General features: G+C 44.4%; 1 long non-coding RNA gene across 1 annotated transcript; it reads right to left on the reverse strand.

Annotated features, from left to right (window-relative positions):
• Positions 1-759: 759 nt before the first annotated feature.
• On the reverse strand, positions 760-6,908 carry LOC116810389 (uncharacterized). Its single transcript, XR_004370281.1, has 3 exons — positions 6,637-6,908; positions 6,424-6,522; positions 760-1,358 (listed from the first exon to the last, which is right to left on the reverse strand). It is a non-coding gene; the product is annotated as an uncharacterized LOC116810389 (long non-coding RNA).
• Between the last annotated feature and the right edge of the window lie 6,389 nt (positions 6,909-13,297).

The raw sequence follows: 13,297 nt of genomic DNA on the forward strand, positions 1-13,297 counted from the left end.
TGAGTGAATGGAGAGAATTAAAGTATAAGTCTATGTAGACACCCCTTCTCTCTTCCCACGTCGTCTTTACTATTAGCAGAGGTGGGGACTGGTGACTTCATGTGGCTAGACGGCTGGAAACCAGGCAAAAGACTTCCCACCAGATGCATGGGCAAGCCCCAGTGCTTAAAGTGTGTGGAAATGCCCCCACCCTTTCCTGGTTCTTACTCGCTCACCCACATGCACATTCATTCCCCTTATGCCTGTGAAGGTGCGAAGACTCAACACGTTACTTTGAAAAGATTGCCAACTCTTTCCTATTATCCTCTAATGGCCCTGCATCAGTCTTTTGTTGGTTGTAGTTACATTTGGGGAGAGCATGATTTAATCCATGATATATTGCATTCTTGGTGATAATGAACTATAAAGAATGGGGTCCTATTGTAATTTATTTCAATAAATTTCAAATTACTATCTAGAAGTACTAGGAATAATCTCATGAATAAAAGAAATAAAAAAGGAATTTATGGGATCTTTACATTCCCTAAGGAAATAATTCAAGTACCAAAAGAAGAAACTAAATTTAGGTAATAGAAAATCAAGGTGTTTAAAGGAGAGCTGTTGTTTTACAATATCTGAAATAACTACTTGGGATGCAATAAAAAGTGGTAAGGGTGTCTGCTTACAGAGACCCAGTGTCGTGAACCAATACAAGCATTAACGGAGAAAATTATCCAGGTCAAAACAAATGAGGTGATTCAATTTACAAAGGACATAAAAGACAATGGAAAAGACCCTTTATGTACCCAGCAGAAACACCAGGGGAAGCTCTACCTCTTGATTAGATGTAAAGATGGCAGGACAGATTAACACCCAGACACATTTCAATGAGAAGCTGTGTTCACTTTGGGATCCTAGAGCAGGTTTCCCAGGCCACAGACTGCAGTGGAGATTTGCTCACAGGTGACTGGGGGCAGGGAGTTCTCTGGGGAACGATTACCTGTTGGGGAGTGAAGGCAGCAGGACTAGGCAGAGGGGAAAGTAAACTGCGATGCAGCTGCAGCAGAGGCCTCAGCACCCCACCAGGAGCTGCAGAGCGGGGGTGGCTTTTCCAGGAGATCCTGAATTCAGGCAAGATGGATACAACCTTTGTACCACACTATGGACTAATCACTTGGAATGTGTGCTGCCCCCAGGGTGGGGGCACATCCTAGAGCAAGGTGGCTCTTTTCAGCAATGCCTGGGGAGGGACTCAGCTGTGAGCCGTCAACAGCTAACACTTCTGGCAGATGGGGGGCTGCGTGGCTCAGTCCTGAAGAGGTGGTGGGAGTTAGGCCATGCACCTCAGTGTCTATTCTGTTGGAACCAGCACGAGGAGCCTGAAAGAAAGAAGATGGTAGAATGTTGCTTAGTGTAATCTATTTTTAAATGTGACGCTCAGTTGACCTTCAGCTCTTCCCTGAGCCACTACAATAGCCTTCCTATAGCTCTCTCCACTTCCACACCTGGCTCCTTCAGACTGACGGTGAAACAATCTGAAAACATAAATCTAGTCCTGCCATACCCCTGCCTCATACCCTTCAATGATTTCCCATCTCACATGGGATAAAAACCCAGCTCTTTGACATGCTTTTAAAGCAGGGTGACCAGATAACTTATCGTGCAAACCAGGACACTTTTGAGAGTGAGAGGAGGCCCTATCCATAATTGTACAAGGACAAAGGTCTAAACCAGGACTATTCTTGGCAAATTGGGATGTATGTTCACCCTACCTACAAGGCATCTGATAATATGGCCACCTTTCACCCGTGTTTCAGCCTCCTCCCAATGTCCACTCCCCTTTGCCTTCCATTAGATCCTGGAACAAATTAAGCTCTTTCTCACCCCAGAGCCTTTGCTTTTGTCACTTCCTTCCACCTCTGCTTCTCCCTCCTTTATTCTTCAGGTCACAGCTTAAAATGTTTCTATTTGGAGAGTTCTCCCCATCTAGTCTCCATTGTGGTGCCAATTTATTCTATCCATAGTCCTAACTACTATCTGAAATTGCAATCACTAGATTTTAAGCCCCCAAAGGACAAGAATCTGCTGTCTAATCAGTGTGTCCCCAAGGATTAGCCTAATGTCCTTCCATAGGTTTGGTATCAATATGTACAAAGTGAATGAATGAGGAGCTTAGGAAACTGTTCTGAAACAAAAATGTGTGTGTGTGTATGTGTGTGCGTCAATGAAATGCCCAAGACCACCACCAAAAGACAAACACATCACCTATATCAGAAATTATACAGGTGGCTGCTCACCCTCAAAAAGTGGACATACAGAAATGCAAAACATTAAGCAGTCAATTTGCAAACACCTAGAGGATCACAGGCTGCTGGATAACAACCAGCAGTTTAGTGATGAGGAGATACTGTCAGAACAATCTAATTTCATTTTAAGACAGAGAGACCTTCATCAAAAGCGTTTATTAAGTGTCTGTCCGCACACAGTCAGGAGTCCATTGGAGGTGGAGAGGCTTGTGTTCAGCTGTGAAGCATCAGATTTAATATGTGTCTTGACTTCAACCAAAATCTGATTTTGCTTCTGTGATAATTTCCTTTTACAGGCCAAGCAAATATGAGATCCTTACAGTAGAAGGTGGTAGCAGAATTGTTACCAAGTTAAGCTCAGTATAATTACCAAAGCCTTTAATTGAAAAAAAAAAAAAACCCATTATTATGATTAAAGGATGATATTTGCTCAGGTTAAATGAGGTTAAATTTTCAGGGCTCTGCCTTGTAACACCTGACCATGTCCCAGAAAACAGAATTGTACTCAGATGAGCAAGTGAGTGGTTTTAGATTCCTGTGGAATGGTTAACCAAATGCCCTCTTTTGAGAGAGGGTTCAAGTGAAATCCTGAAAGTGAAACATTTGATACTGATTCACGCACAAACATCCTGGTGAGCATTGCAGACTAACTGAAATGCCTTTTTAGGGGTCAAAAAGTCACATGCACCTTCCCTGATGCCACTGCCAGGTATTATAAACTTGACTTTTACATAGACGATATTTCAGGTCAAGTTGACACAAACCCCTCCTATCACCCAGCTATACAGACCCTGCAGATGTGTGAATTGAATACAAAGCAATTAGGAGATTCCACAGCAATAAACACAAAAATCTTAAAGGTGAGATCGAGGGAGATGAGACCATTGGATGTAGTGAAGGTTAAGCTTGTCCCAGCTGTAGGGATGGCACGGGTACCAAAGAGCAGCTCGCCAGCCCACAAGTGAGATATCTACAGCTGAGAAGTCAGCTGCAGTCCAGGGATCTGGCCCTAGCCATAGCATACTGCCCTATAAAGACCCCGAAGAGCAAGATAGGACCCCAACCCAGAGAAACTGGGGTTTGGGGAATGTTGAAAAAAATGCCTCACATCTGTCCACAGGGGATAAGGTAGTGGCAGCCTAGACATGGGGGCCAGCACTGATGGTAGGAAGGCAAATGGGATTCAACATTGCTCCATGTACCCAGTGTTTGTCAAGAATGTATTTGTGGCTAGGTAATATCCTAGGTGATGGGATACAGCATGAACAAGACAGACACCATCTTTGCCCTCAGGGAGCTTATGGTTTCCAGGGAATTTAGATGTTGATGAACCTGATGGGTCATTGTATTTCTGGGCCTGCAGAGAGAGTCATGGAGTTTGGGGAATAACTGAACCAATGGGAACAAGGATTAAGTCGGGGCAGGGGTTGGTATTAACTAATCCCAGCTGTCTAGAGTAGAGGCCTGTAGGACAGAGAGTCCAGATAACAACTTTACAATCCACTTTAGGTTCTGTGATTCATTATTGCCCTAAGGAAGGCAAAATGCATTTGAATGTTTGCCAGATTCAATGATTGCAGCAAAGTCCTTGTCCCCCGTATCTGCCAGGAGCATTTAGCACAATGGACCAGTGCTTCCTTCTTGCCCATTCTCCTCTCTTGGTCTTGGAGATCTCCACATCTGTCTCTCACTTTACTGGCAGTTTCTTCTTCATCTCCTTTGCTGGATCATTCTCAACTGCCCAACCCATAAATGTTGGAATGTCCAGGTCTTTGTCCTGGGCTCTTGTCACTCCTAATTGCTGTCCTCCAGTGACCTCATCCAGTCTAAGATTTATGCCAGTGACATCCAACCTGTTCCTCCAGTGCTGACCCCTTCCCAAAACACCAGGCCTGCCCCTTGTCCTAACGGGCATCACAGACTTGAATGTCCAGCCCCTAATCTATGAGTTTCTTGCATTTCAATTCATTCAGTTACTGGACCATGATCTAGGGGTTATCCTGATTCCTCTCTCTCCTTTGACTCCCACATCCAATTCATCCCAAGTCCTGTCACTTCTTCCTCCAAAACATATTTGATCTCCTAATCTCCATTGCTATAAACCTGGCTCAATCTGCATTATCGTAGGAGCTTCCTAACTGATTCAGTTCCTCCACGTCTTCCTCTTAATAACCACTCTGTGCCCATCAGCCAGAGGACTCCATTTAAACATTAATCAGATATGTTACTCTCCTATTTTAAAAGTGATAATAGCTTGCTCAGTGCATTTAGCATAAAGTCCAAATTCTTTATGTTGGCTTAAATGCCCTACCTGTTCTCTCCATTCCCTCCCCACATCCCCTTTTTCACTGTGCTTTAGGCACAGTCTTCTGTTTTTTCAGACACTATAGTCCAACCTTGAGGCCTTGGCATTTGCAATTCCCTCTGCTTGGAGTGCTGTTCTCCAATTTTTACATGGCCCACTCTACAGTGACATTCAGATCTGTCTAAATGTTTCTTCAGTGTGGCTTCCCTGGCCACCAGACCAGTAATGCACGGTTATTCTTTATCATATAATATTTTAAATGGTCTGTATGTTGCTTACTAATGCTGATATTGTTATTATTTACATGCTCATTTATTTATTTGTGGTTTGTCTTCATCCTTTAGAATGTAAACTCTAGGAGAGCAGAGATATTGTATCCACAGAGCCTGGAACAGTCCTGGTTATATATATGGCAGGAGTCCAGTCAATCTGTGAAATAAAGTATCTGAATGCCCAACAGCTAGTATTATACCCACCTGTCATGAGTAAGTGTATCAGTCAGGTATTGCTGTGTAGCAAGTCACCCCAAAATTCATTAACTGAAAACAACAGGCATTTATTATTGCTCACCAGCCTATGGGTCAGTTCTACTGACTTGGGCCAGGTTTGGGTGATTTTGGCTTGGCTTGCTCGTGTATCTGTGGTCAGCTGGCAGGATGGCTGAGGGCTGCTTGGTCTAGGAAGACTTCATTCATATGTCAGGCAGCTGTTTGACAAACAGTGATGGTGACAGGATGACTGGGCCATATGTCTCTGTCATCCAGTAGTGTGAGCTTGTTTGCAGGGTAATCATGGGGTCTGAGAGAGAGAGGGCAGAAGTGCCCAAAACCTGTTGAGGCTGAGGCTCAGAACTGGCACATCATCACTTATACCGTATTCTGTTGGTCAAAGTGAGTTCCAAGGCAGGCTTAGATGTAAGGGATGGGGAAATAGACTCCACTTATTGATGGGTACAAATGCAAAGTCACATTGCAAAGGTGTGGCCTCAGGAAGGGGCAAAAGGCTGAGGGTATTTTTGCAATTAATCAACCATATTAAGGATGGCAATGTGAATATGCCATATTTTGGCATATACTGCCCTATAAAGACCCCGAAGAGCAAGGATGGCAGAATATGCCAAAGTGGTGACTTTTCATTGCCACATTCTCCTTCCCAGACCAAGGCATAAACGGCATGTGCAGGCCCAGAAGTACCTTTTCCTCCACAGGAAAAAGGCTGGCCACAAGATACAGTGTGTTCTTGGTTGCACAGCTGTGGTGACTGGGGAATCGGGGGACCTGGTCCCCACATGCACCACTGCTGGAGCTGTGTAGACTCATCTGTGGCCAATGAAAGCCACAGAATCCCCAGTCCTTCCTGATACTCACTCACTCACAAGGAGCCAGCACATAACCGAACATATGTATGTGTGTGTGCAGGGTGGGGCCTAACGCAGGTGCTAATACCCCTGTTGAACACCCCCCAGAGAAGGCAGCAAACACCAGGCCTTCTTTTAGCACCAGATGGCTCCCATTTTGCAAGTATCTGGTAGAAAACAAAGATAGATCAAAGTCCCAAAGTTCTCTCCCTTCCTCTCTCCCTCCTCCCAACCTCTCTCTCTCTCTCTCTCTCTCTTAGAATTGGGGTCTCACTCTATTGTCCAGGCTGGAGTGCAGTGGCACTATCACAGCTCACTGCAAACTCAATCTCTCCCGGGCTCAAGTGATCCTTCCACCTCAGCCTCCCGAGTAGCTGGGACTACAGGTGTGCGCCACTATACTGAGTTACTTTTTTATCTGTCTCCTCTTTGAATAGAGCTCAAGTGATTCAGAATGAAAAGACCTTGGCACAGACCTGTTAAGGAAGCTGCATATAAAGTGAAGAAGACAACGTGCTCAGCCATGTCCTTGCCTTGTGCGCACGGTAGTGCATCCACTGCCTGAGAATTCGAGGCTAAAACAAAAAGAGGAGCTTTTGTTCCAACAGATAAGTACTTACCTTTTTCAAAAAATGCATAAGCTGTCCTGGGTGTTTAGCAGTTATTTGCACAGCTTTCCAAAGACTCACAGCATTTAAGAGCTAACCCTACAGAGATTCAACAGCTTCTTCCAGGTCCCACCACAGTGGAAAAGAACTCTGGTGTCCTGGCTCCCTGTCCAGCTCTTCTCTCTCCCCTTCCAGCTGCCAGTTCAGCTTTAAGAAGTTCATTCTCCACATTCAGATGCAGGCAAATGTGTTTGACTTGAGCATATTGATTTCAGGCAGGTGAGAGTGGATGTAGCGATTCAGCTTGACAAATATTTGGATCAGTTAAGTGTCCTTTAGAAGCACTTGAACTCAGTGTTTCCTTTCCCTGACCATTTCACTCCATAACCTACCTCCCCAGCATCAAATATTCAAATTCTTTCTAAATTTCATGTGCTGAAAAAATACTTCTAGGCCCTAGCTACATGATATCTCCACTGGGAGCCCTGTCCTTTCCATGCCCTGAGAAAACCGGATCTAAAGGAGATTTAAATGACTCAGCAGTAGGACTCAGGTCTCTGTCTCTGCCTGCTTACTTGGGGAGTGCTCCAGCCTTAGGGGCTCTCTTGCACTCCAACATAGGAAAGAAGCTATTGATGGCTCCATTCCCCAGCATTCGAGACTTTTCTTCCCACAGACACATTCCTGAGGACACCAGTCATGGGTAAAGAACTCCACTGGGGTCAGCATTGGATCCCACTAGGCAGTTTAGGACTTGTAAGTAGAGTAGTGTGGACTTGGTGTTCCCAGAGCCTCTCACTCATGATTCATGGCTCTGCACCCCAAGCCTTGGAACTTGCCCAACTTCACCACAGAAGGAAACAGACTGTAAGCTTGGAGGGCCAGGGAGGAAACCGGAGGCATGTGTGGGAGGATTACAAACATGAAAAGATATTTACAGTAAGGTTCACTTGTCATCCTCTTGAACTGGGGGTGCATAGAGTACAATAAGACCCCATGTGAGTATGTTAGGTGATAAGGCTCAGGTTGGATGGGTGTGTAGAGTAAAGGCTTTGCATCACCTTTGCCAGGGTGAGGGAAGACTATGGATAGCACAGGGGACCTTGGTGATGGGTTGAGGGAGCCCATGTGGACGTAGTGGTCACCAACTACTTCCTAGTTCTCTACATGGGAGAAAGAGCCCTTCTCTGTAATCATGGAAGCTCAAGTTCTTGATGGTTCAGAGGTTAGGGACCTCTGATTACTAGGACAGAACAGAATAGCAGGGCTGGTCCTGGTAGATCAGACATCTCATGACACCCTTTAAAAGGGACTAGAATATTCAGAACTTTGGTGTAACTAAATGATCCTCAAGCTTTACCAGCAGATGAGCAAGGTCCCATTGTATTTGGTACTCACATCCCCCCCAATTCTGTAAAAGTTTGCCAACTTTCCCCTCCATCCCCTGCACCCTTTCACTGAAAGATATGCCTAAGAGTTCCCAAGAGGCATCTAACATAGGCCTGCATGTCAGCCCAGTCTTCTGGGCTGAGCTGCTGCACTGTTGCTGGCCTTGATGGCTGAACCTGATCTCTGTCGCGGCACCCACCACTCTTTCTCAAGCCTTGACACCTTGGCAGGCTTTGTCAAAAAGAGGAGAGCTATTCTTCGTCGGCATTATGTTCACTTAGCAGGGGTCCCACCGCCGGGGTGCTTGGACCCCAGGGTATTGTAGGGCTTAATAAGACCAGCCCTTTCATCTCACACGCTCTATCCTTTCTCTCACTGGTGCACCCACGTCAGGTGTCTGGGTGGGGAGTGCGCGAATATCTGCCACCAGCTTGAGTCAGAACCCCGACTTCTCTCAGCTTTTCAGGGTCTGTTACTGAGTCTGGTCCACACTCCAGGGTCTTTTCCTCACGGTCTGGTCTTTTTCAGGTGCCTACCTTTGCTCCCTGCAAACTGCCTCGGGTTGCCTCCCCTTCTCCCTTCCTTCCTGGTCTGTCAGAAGCATCTTGTCTGGGTGCATATTTGAACCCCATCAGTAGACAGAAAACATGTATTTCCTTGAGGGCCCCTCAGACCCCAGGTACAAACATTGAAGTAAATAACAGCAGGGAAGGGGATTCTGCCTCGCTTCACCTGCCAGCCATGTGCAGACCTTGTTTCAGTCCAACTGAGACTTCAGCGAGTGCTTCATTCTGGTTCATGAATGGCTTCCCAGTGTCTGTCACTGTGTTCACAGGGCCACCGGGGTTGGCTGAGTCAGAATACCAGCCACGTGGCATGTCCCATGGGGCAAGAGCTGTGCTGCCCATGGGAGCCCAGAGAAGGATCACACTGAGGACCAATACCAGCTAGGCCTTGCCCAAACAGGAGTCTAAAGAAGTTGGCCAAAAGAGGGTTGCAGATCTAGTAGTTTAGAAGTGGTGCCAAGATGAGGTCAGATTCCGAGTGTATTTAGATCAAGTAAATGGTGTTTGAGGGTGGCTGTCCTAACCACCTGCAATTGTTCACTACTCACCTGTATAGGCCAGATTGTGTCTGCCAGGCTGATGGACCAGGCTGGCTTGAAGGACCAGGGCAGATTACATGCCCCAGACAGGTGTTATACAGTGGTTAAAGCTCCTCCTTGTGTTTAAAGGATTATTTACAAAATGTAAAAAGACCCAAAGACTTTAATTCCTTTGTAATGTTGGGATTAAAATCTCAACTAACAGTAGTCTAACTGGATTGGAAATGGGGAATTTCCTATGGAAATTTGGTTCTTTGAATTCCAGCTGCATATACAGTAGATTTTTTCCCCCTATAAATGAAAGTGTATGGCAATCTGGGTATTCTCTTATTCAAGTAGAGATAGTAGTAAACTAAACATTTTTTAGTGAGAGGATTCCTTTATATTCTGCTTTTTCTGCTGTTGTTCACTAGGGCTTCTAATACAAATGAAGTATCACCCTCAGCTCTTCTCATAATACTTGTTGTGTGTGATGACGTGGGTGCTTAGGGGAACAGGATAGGGAACCTCTTGTATTTCAGGGGATGCAGGCATGAGTAGATGGCCCAAGGTCAAATAATGAACTGAAGTTCATTATCTCTGTTTCCAGCTCTGCAGATGAGCAATATCATCACAACTAACCAATCAATCAATTATTCATTCAGTCATTTAATGAGAAGCTACTGTGTACCCATCCCTTTCCTTGGCCTTCTGGACAATTAGACATGGTGCCTGTCTTCAAATTGCTCACACATCAGTTGGAGACACAAAAGTTACATGCAGTAAGCAACAATCCCTAAATGCTCAACAGCTCACCAAGCCTGAATGGAGAGGAAGAGACCTTGGTGTGGCCTGCAATGAAAGAGCAGCTTTAGGAAGGAGTGGCATAAAAGAGAGAACTTAATTCAGCAGTTTTTCTTCCTCTATGCCCAGATGGTATTACATGTGTTACCGGCCAGTGTTGGGTACCAATGGCACTGGTGTGGTTACTAAGGGGCCCTTGGTACCAGGGCTGGGACAAGGGTAGGGAAAGCAAGACATCTAGGCCCTTCAAGAATGAGCACCTCCCTAAATGATGTGCCTAGGTTGTCCCTCCCTGGCCTCTACCTAGTCCCAGTATGCTTTCTCTGCCTCTCTCTATTTCATTCTCTAGCTCCATCTTCTTTTTATTAGCGTTATTTTTCCTCCCTCCTGGTTGTTTTTCTCCATTCTTTCTCTTCTTTTTTTTTTTCTTTTCCTTTTTACTAGTCTACTTCTAATACTCTTCCAGTGCCCCCCCCCCACCATGATCCATTCCAGATGTTGCTGTATTCTTACGTAGACTGGTGCTAGAGGTCATGGGGTGGATGTAAACAATGTCTGCAACCTACCTTAGCAGTGTTATTTTTAATCCTGTGATGACAATAGTACTGACACATATTACAAGTCATGTCTTTGGATCTAGTTTCTGAGAAAGCCCAAGTTCTTTTTATGAAAGAACACCCATGTAAAGGAATGAGATGATCTAAGTTACATGAAGAAATTAACTGCAACAAAATGAGATTAATACATTTGATATTCTTGGCCAACTAATGCTTCTAAACATCTTCCCTTCAGAGCATGAGCTCCTTGCTCATCTTATTCTCCACGGACCCCTCTCCATTGGATCTCTAGCACCTAGAATAGAGCTGGGTATACATGATGAGGTGCTTAATACATATTTGTCAAATTGAATGTTGAGTTTCTGGAGTTTAAAGAGTGTTTTCAAATGGGGAGAAGCCGAAACAAATAATCTCAGGAATGAGATGAAATTATTTAACCAATTGGAGATGAAATTCGAAATGGAAACTGACATGACTCAACATCCTCAAGCCCTGAAGTAATAATTAGCACATAAAGTTGGTCTATTATGGACTTTGTGTTGTGCTCCCCGCAAAATTGGTATATTGAAATCTTAACCCCCAATGTGATGGCATTGGGAGGTGGAGCCTTTGGGAGGTCATTAGGTCACAAGGTTGGGGCCTCATGAATGGGATTAGTGCCCTCATATGAAGGATCAGGAGAGAGCTTGCTTTTTCCTTTTTCTGTTCTCTACTTTGTGAGGATACAGAGAGAAGATAGCTGTCTGTAAACCAGAAAGAGGGTCCTCACTGCACTTCATATCTGCCAATGGATCCTTGCTCTTGAACCTCCCAACCTGCAGAATCACGAGAAGCAAACATTGTGTAAGCCACCCAGTCTACAGTAATTTGTTCTACCAGACCAAGCTGACTAAGATATGGTCTCATCACGTAACCACTTTTAACCTTAGTCTGTCTATCTGTAAAGTAAGTGGGTTAGAGAAATCATCTGGAAGATGTTTCTGCTTTAAAAAAATTCTTCTATTTCCTTTCCAATGTGAAGTTTGGGTGGTCCCATTGTAAATGACTCCATTTGATTTTGGTTTTGAATTTATTGTCTTTCTTCCCACTTTCATCTCAGGTACTTAGTGCTGGTACGTGCTTTTGATCATAGCCTCAGAAAATAGAACAGTGTGTGGCATTGGGAGGTGGGGCCTTTGCTTAGGAGTTTTGAAAACAGAAGTAATTTTCTTGTCCACATGTTCACAGTTTAAGCCTAAGTTCTTTAAGTTTTAGTCTGTATTAGTATTGGTTTCAAACATTTAATGTATGGATTATTCCTTTGTTTCCTGTATTCCTGCTTTCATGGCATATTGACTTGTTAAATAATGAAAATTAGCTGAACTGTAGCCTAAGAACCAGCATCTTCAGGGCTAAAAGGAAAAATGTAGAGTTTGGTCACATCCCCGCCCTGCTTTCTTCTGGGACCCTCGGGGTAAGGTAGCTGGCATTTGGTTGACATGGTCCAGATATTGAATAGAGGTCCATGCTTTCCTTTTCTTCAAGAATGAGGAAGCCGTCTTCAGATGCTGAAGTCAAATTCTATATAAATAGCTGGGATATTACATCTGAGAAACCTTGGAGGAATAGTGTTCACCCTGCCTTTAGTTTTCTGCTAATGTTATCCAACATTCTTTTCCCAATTTGGTCTCTTTCTTCCTCTCCATTTTGGCAGTTGCATTGGCCTTCTTTTCTAATCTAGAAATGGTGATAGGGATGGTGGCTGCAAACACCAGAGAGGAGTTGGAGGAGCGGGTAGGGTTGGTGGGGGGAGGCTATTCTTTGACAAGGAATAAAACAGAAGCCTAACTGTAAGGCCATCAATTCACCCTCTGAGTGTGAGCAGCAGATGATTGCTTCAGATTATCTGGGAAGACAGTCATCTTTTAGAGCAGGAGTTGCAAACTGGCAGACCAGCAGTGAAATTTAGCCACAAACGTAATCGTTTAGCCAGCAAAGTGTTTGGAATATATTTTACAAAGGTCCACACCACCCCTAATGTCTTGTTCTGGACCTGACACACACTCATACAAATTGCTTGTCCCTTTGTGGGGAGTTTTCTTTTACAATCTAGAGTTTGATCTCAGATAAAACTTCTTCTCCTACCAAAAGAAGATCCACATCAACTCATCATCAGCTGACTTTTTCTCCATCTTTAGTTTAGGCTATATCAAAAACATTGATAACCATGTCTGTAGACAGTAACTGCAAAAATTGTAAAAATTATTATCCAGTTTCACTATTACAAATCGGCTGACTCCATGTTTTAGAGCCTCTCGTTCAACTTTTCTCTGCCATGCTAGACACATGACAAGCCAAACTCTCTCTGTGTCGGTCTTCACTGTGCTGAGCTCTGTTGGAAGCCTCTGGGAGCTCAGTGTGCAAAGGAGATAAGCCAGGAGCATGATGCTTGTTTAATGGTTCTCTCTGCAGTGTCCTTGTATTCTCAGCTCCTTTTTTCTTGCCCATTTCCTTGGCCTTTTATCATAAATTCCCTGTGTTGTTTCCATACCACTCTTGGCAGGATTGCCCACTGTATTCCTTCATTAGCTTGGTTTTATAAGGGAAAGGACACTAGGTGTCTTAGTCTGTTTGGGCTGCTATAAAAATACCTTAGACTGTGTCATTTATAAACAGAAATTTCTTGCTCACAGAATTTTCTGCTTCTGGAGGCTGGGAAGCCCAAGATCAAAGCACCAACAGATTTGGTGTCTGGTAAGGTCTCATTCTCTACTTCACAGATGGCACCTTCTTGCTGTGTCTTCACATGGCAAAAGGGGCAAACAAGCTCCCTCAGGCTTCTTTTACAAAGTTACTTAATACCACTCATAAAGGTGGAGCCCTTGCAACCTAATTATCTCCTAAAAGTCCCCACCTCTTAACACTACTG

Source organism: Hylobates moloch, unplaced genomic scaffold (genome assembly GCF_009828535.3).
Source record: "Hylobates moloch isolate HMO894 unplaced genomic scaffold, HMol_V3 SCAFFOLD_1, whole genome shotgun sequence".
Taxonomy (NCBI): Eukaryota; Metazoa; Chordata; class Mammalia; order Primates; family Hylobatidae; genus Hylobates; species Hylobates moloch.